The sequence below is a fragment of the Ammospiza nelsoni genome, chromosome 1, assembly GCF_027579445.1.
Source record: "Ammospiza nelsoni isolate bAmmNel1 chromosome 1, bAmmNel1.pri, whole genome shotgun sequence".
NCBI classification, from domain to species: Eukaryota; Metazoa; Chordata; class Aves; order Passeriformes; family Passerellidae; genus Ammospiza; species Ammospiza nelsoni.
The window spans coordinates 122916966-122923668 of NC_080633.1; the positions used below are offsets into that span (position 1 = coordinate 122916966).

The 6703-nt window shown below is 35.4% G+C and overlaps 1 long non-coding RNA gene across 2 annotated transcripts; it reads right to left on the bottom strand.

Moving 5' to 3' along the window:
- Nucleotides 1–2615: 2615 nt before the first annotated feature.
- On the bottom strand, nucleotides 2616–6491 carry LOC132080899 (uncharacterized). Of its 2 annotated transcripts, XR_009419620.1 has the most exons (4): nucleotides 6422–6491; nucleotides 5850–5980; nucleotides 4488–4601; nucleotides 2616–3906 (listed from the first exon to the last, which is right to left on the bottom strand). It is a non-coding gene; the product is annotated as an uncharacterized LOC132080899 (long non-coding RNA). The 2 variants fall into 2 exon arrangements; XR_009419621.1 differs by lacking the exon at nucleotides 5850–5980 and having other exon boundaries at nucleotides 6422–6480.
- Nucleotides 6492–6703: the final 212 nt, after the last annotated feature.

Sequence of the window (6703 nt, forward strand, 5' to 3'; positions counted from 1 at the left end):
ATAGCAGAAAAAATGGAAGGAAGGAAAACATCGCAGCATTGTCCTGTATTCTAGGTGCAAACATTTTGCCACATAAGTTGCTTTTGGAAATCTTATTTTCCCCTCAAACATATCAATGACATGCATTAAACTACTTGATTAATCAAACTTTCAGTGATTCATATGCTCTGATTTTGCTGTAACTGAAATAAGCAGTTGCCCTAAGTTTAAATCAGGAAGGAATTGGATCCACACTTTCTAAGGATAAGAAAGTGCAGAGCAGTTCCTTTTTCCATTATTTTCCAGGTAAGACACAGTCACACAGTCATTTGAGGGAAAACAGAACCCAAACAACTTCCCTTCCAATGGCTGTACAGACAGATTTTCTTCTTCCATGTCATTTTACAGTGACATTTTAAGCCTTAGCTACTGGGACCAAAATTTTGTTTTGGCTTTGTTTCAGCTGTTTCTGCAGTTGTTTCAGTCTCTGTGGGTGTTGCATTCCTACTTTACTTAACTGTCTGTGGAATATATGTGCAGCTGAGACACAAAAAAAGGAATGTGTGCTTTTATGTTCCTTCTTCCTTTGCCAGTTGCAGAAAATAATGTCTGCAGAATCCCAAGCATCTAGGAGTGGTTGTTGTTCACCAACCACACCAGGGCACAAAACTACTTCATGTTCCACTGTCTTCAAAAGTCCTCTGCAGACAAAAGGGGACATTTCCTCACTAGATTTTATAGTCTATTCTAAGTTTACATCAGATCACATTAACTAAACCTGAGTTATGAACTAAAGACCTGATAATTCAGGGGTGTTATTTTTGACTAAGTTTACAGGATGCAAGTCTTTGCAATAAATATTGTCTTTGAAGAGTATGGGAAAACTGATACCTAAGTTAATCCCACTGGAAATGGAGAGAAAACTGAGATTTTGACAAAGTTCTTCTTTAAGTTTTAGAAATACTGGCAGCCCCTGCTGTCTGAAGAAATCAATACTATTCCAAGAAACTCTGACCTTTGCTGTGCATATTTTGCTTTGTTTAAGCACACAACCAGATTTCCTTCTGTCATCCAGCATAACTTTTCCCAAATTCTGTGAGAATTCAGATCATTGCTTTACTATATTCCTAGAAAACTGTGCTGAAAAGTATGCAAGCACAGACAGGCTGTGTCTAGAAAGGCATTTAACTTATGTTGATGGGACCTGCCCTGAGAAGGTTTCTCATTGCTTTGGCAAAGCTATTAACAGGAGGAGACTAACACTCTTTGTTACAGAGAGGACCACTTCTTTTACTGATTTAAAAAATAGATAGCTTTTAATAAATTAAAGCTTTGAAAGAAAACTCCTTTTGCAGAAAGTGATAATGTAGTATTTTTCTTGTATGGATACTGGCTCACTAGAACCAGAGTTTAAGAAGTTGTGGGTAGTAAGAGCTGTTCTGCCATGGTTATGCAATTCTCCTCCAATATGAAAGATCTACCTCTTTCAAAAACCTGCTAACTACTAAGGAATGGCATCAAATAAATTGCATAAATCTGTTAAATGTGTTAAAACTCTAGAAATCCTAGTTATCTCATTGGGGGTGCGATTGTAGAGATGAAAACATTAAATCTCAAAAGCAAGTTTTCATGAACAGATTGTCTTAAGTTATAGAAAGCCAGCTTGATTTTGAGGCAGCTTGTGGGAGTCATGTTTAGAATATAATTCTTCCAAACAAGGAGTTAAGAGCATTTATCAGGAAAAGGTTTTGAGGGACATTTTTTGGGAACCTTAATGTGTGCTTCTAAATACCCTCCGCAAAATTGCTTTTGAGACACTATATAAGGATTACTTGAAAAATGCATTCACCTAAAATGAACCATCAGAATATTGCCTTCCTGGGAATAGTCTGCAATAACTAAGTCTTGGAGTTACCTATTCCCTGATGGGTGCAATACTCCGTATTCTCCACCCAGAGCAGTTCCATATGAACTTTACCTATATATATCTATGTATCTATATATCTCTACTACTGCATGTTAGTGAAGGCTTAGGAGCTGGAAACCCTGAGCACAGACTCATGAGCATTCTGCCTTTGGTCCCTGGTCTTTGGGCCTGGCTTTGCCATTTCTTCACTTCCTGCACATGCATCAATTTGTTTGAAGTTTCCTGTACACTCAGGCAAAAAAAAAAAAAAAAAGAAAAAAATGGAGAACATCCACCTGTGTGAGATAGATAGCCCTGAATTCAACTTTGTTTCAAGTTGTGCCTGCACACATAGGTTTGTAAAGGAGTGATCTACAAGGCTGTGAAAGACTCAAAAAATGGTACAGCATGTTCTTGATTCTAGACTGTGAATGAGTGAGAAATTGGTGGAAAAATAATAGGACATTCATTCTATAATAGATTGTGATGTGTTTATATTTGTAAATATTAACCTTTTTGAGAAAAAAATTGTTTTTTTCATAGGTATCGGGTTATAATAAAAGTTCAAGTATAATTAAAACAATGACCCACACTGCAGAGCCTATTTCATAGATGGTATTTATTTTGTAGTTTCACTAGTTTTGTAGTCTCCCTAGTTTCGTAATGAATTTGGAGTGACGAATTTAATATATTCTTCCAAAAAGATATAAAAAAGTAACATAATAATGAATACGAAAATAAAAAGAAAAATTTATTTCAGTTTTGAATGATGAGTCAAAAGTCAAGCATTAGTATACCATAATCATCCAAAGTTCAAATATAACTAACAGGCTTAATGTCTGAGGACTCAAAATCAGCAACAAGGAACTAAACATCAACTGAAAATTTAAATTACAGAAATTTTCATGCTGTGATAGTTTTTTGCATCTTGAAAGATCCTGAGGGACTGTACTCTGGCTCATATGGTGTCATTAGTTGAGAAAGAGCCTGAGGATAGAGAAATAATACAGACTGCATAGTTGAGGAGCAAAATCTTTAAAACATTTCATAGTATCAAATAGACAAATACATCAGAGGAATCATTAAAGTCAAAATATTTAAGAGGTAATAAATAGTGAAAACAGTACTATAACATTGAAATTCTGTTCCTCCAGTAAGTAACAAAAACATCATTGACAAAACAACATTGACAGGCAATACTTATTTAAAAATCACCTGATGAAGTGCAGCATCAGCAATTAGTGGTTTAAAAAGCACTGTAAAAACAAAAGTAATGCCTCTGGAAGGTAGATTTGTTAAAGGGCAATGGTGTAGTGTTTTTTTTCCTAATGTTCAACATAATCATTAAAGTGTCACTGATATCTGGATGAGCCAATAGGATGCTGTCTTTTTTTTTAAGACCTGGAATTTTAATGATAGACAGAAGTAAAAACCCCAGAATTTTATGGAAAGAAATGAGGGAATAGAAACTGGACCGTATAAGCAAAGGCAATGCAAAAAGAATCAAATATTGTTCAGATTATGACTGAAAATTAGAAATTATGGTGATTGCTGTTATTATAATTTCAGTTTCTATTCAAGGTGGAGCTCCTTTTAAGACATGAGGTGATACTACAATATGGAAACACTCCAGAGGTAGATAGACAAAGGCTGCAGGGGGAGTTCTGTGAATGCAATGAATTTTCCTGGAGGACTGGGGAAGAGCTGAACTAAAAGCCAGGTTACATCTCTCATATTTCCCATGTGGAGAAATAAGGAAATTATTCTTTCCTATGGTATATTTTTGAGGGTCTTTTCTTGACAACATCTAATAGGAAGATCTTACGCTGCTGAGAGGAAGAATTTTTATTTTTTTAGATTCAGTGTTATGAAAACATGTGGGTATTTTGAATAGGGGACAACAGTGCTACAGATGGAAAAAATGCCATGAAAATTGGGATGTACGTTCTTAACTTCAAATACTTGGTGTAAATCTCAACAAAATCCTCAGAATTTCTCTGATTCACACAGACTCTGGCATCCTAAAAACAAAATTATAGGGTTATCTGTACCTCTTTTCATCTACATCTAGCACATCTATATCTAGCTACTGAGAAGAAAATTAGTGCAGCCAAAACCAGCACAGTTTTTCTCAATGAAACCATTGTCTTGAATTATATTTGTCCATTCTCAAGAAGTATAAATATCAGCTGTTTCAGTATCATCTTGTTTTAAAGGCAATTCAGAGTGGCTATATAGTATCTGACCCTGCTGCCCAGCATAATGTGAAAATTGAAAATTGGTGTTCCCAACTGATGGATTTGCCGAGTGAGTTTCTGGAAGGAGATTTTAATATAAAAATAAAACCACATTTTGCTTGACTTAAAAGTTTGCTGGAAATCCATCTCCCTAGCCAGTTTTCCTTTTTTTTTTTGCTTTGGAAAGGCCTTTCTTGATATAGTCTTGACTCTTATCTATGCAAAATATGACATCTGGAATCTTTACTAAAATTTCTGTTCCTATCAGAGCCTCTTTGTTTACTGTGACAGTTGTTATAAAGTAGCTGCGGTTCCAATAATTTTAACTGCCCCAAATTCCTTCTCAGATTAAGGGGAAAACTCACCAATTGCAAAGCCCTAGTTGTTCTGATTAAAGAAGATGCAATTTTTTCCTCCTCAATGGCATCAAAACAAAAAGACCGCAGTGTACAAAAGTATGAGAGACCAGATAGTCTTTTCTGTAAAGCAAAAAAAGAAACTTGCATATAAAAATCAGTTCTAATATCAGGTATTTTTTAATGAATCTAATCAGAAAAATGGCAGCACACGTGAAATGGAAATACGTGCAATACATCCAAAGGATGTCATACCAAGTCAGCTCTTTGATAAAATTTCACTTTTTGTAAAAGAACAATGCAGACAATCTAAGCTCTCTGGACTTCATGTGAAGTATTCAAAGGGAATTGATTAAACTAGAGAAATTGGGGATTAGTACAAAAAACTGTAAAAATTACTTTGAATCATCAATAAAGTGCATTTGAAAAATTTCAGTTATTGCACTAAGATATTTTCAAACTATTTTCAGCAGAGTGGGACAATATGAATGTCAGTGCGCCAAGCATAATAGACTGATCTAGAGTTCTGATCACTGACATTCAGAAAGATGAGCCTGGGTTTAAATAGGTGCAGAGGGGAAATCCATAATCAGGATTATGTGATGCCTTGGCCTGGAGAAGGAAAGAAGCAGAAAAAGAAGGAGAGAAGTAGTACAGAAAGTAATTTCTATCCATTCAAATACAGTAAATATAAAGAGAGTATGTGGACAATCACTTAAAAAGATTTAATTTTTAAGGGAAATGGCAGCATGAGTACATTCCTGGATCATTGCAACAAACTTGGTCCTGCTGTCAGATCTTGTTGAGTCACTGATCCATAACCAAAAGAAATACCCTATACATCAGAACGTGGAACAAGAATATCTCCTTAGCTGAAGTATTTGGTGGCACTGGTAGGTAACACTGAGCTTCCCGTGACAGAATCATACATCAAGTTTGTATGGCTCAAGTTGAAGCAATAAAGATAAATAGGCTCTCTGTTGCTAATAGTTGTTAGCTCCAGTGAGACTAAACTATACCTGTCATTGAATTATTGCCATCACTGCCCTGAAGCTGAAAAGCAGACATTTATGTTGATTATTGCAGGATGACATATTATTATTAGGCTATTAAACAGAATGCCTAATCTACCATTCAAAATGTTTCTTAGCTATTGGAGATCCTTATGCAATGAACCATCAAATGTTACCTACCAGTATGGGAGACTTGAATAAACTTGTTATTAAGAAGAAAAAATAGAAACTTCCTAGGTTCTGCATATTATCTTTGATATCTGTGGGCATCAGTTTATTTTAGAGTAAAACATGATGCCTGGAGGCATTATTGGAGAAGATCTCTGAAGAACAGTAAGAAAAACTTTTCTAATCTTACCTCACACCTCTACATGAATCAAGTATGGTCAGTCCTGGTCCTTGAAACAAGAACTTACTGTGCCCAAAGGCTTCTTATCAGGCACATGATTGTGTAGTTTTGGTGCTTCTGTCAAGGAAAGATTCTTCATTCTAAAGTAAAATATTTAATCCTGAAAACCTTTTTTATTTTAAACCTTAATATGTTATATTTACTTATCATTCAATGGTAGCACAATTTTAAAATGCCAGAATATCCACTATCATGGTATTTATTGCTTTTCTCCTTCCAAAATCATATTAGCTAGTATTGCCTCTGAATTCAGGTTTAGAAGCCTTATATGAAGTTTATCCTTTTATTTGTGTAGATAGTATAATCACTGTGACTAGAACATAGAAAGGCTCACCATTCTCAATAGGAAGATGAGGTCAGAAGCATGGAAATAACATCATAAATAATTCTCATAGAGTATCTTGACTTATCTTTTTAACTATCCACATTAACATGTATTCCAGGACAAATAAATACAGTGAAATGATTAAAGTATAAAGCAAGAAGAAGGTTGTTGTCATCATATTGAAAAGCTCTCCTACCTTCTTGGTGATTTCTCATGGACATCTCCTCACAGCACTGACTCCCTCTTCCTCACAGCACAGCCAACAAACTCCAACTCTCCCCATCCACCTAACCCACTCTTCTATAGCACTCATCTTCTCATTGGACACAGCTGTGGCCTGTTAAGGGCAGGTCTGTTCCTAATCTTTGGTGATTAGTACAGCTGCAACTCCTCAGGGGTGAGATTACCTTCTGCACTATTTTTATTTTCTTACATTCTATCCCTCCACAGAAGGTGGCTTTTATAAAAGGAACTTAAG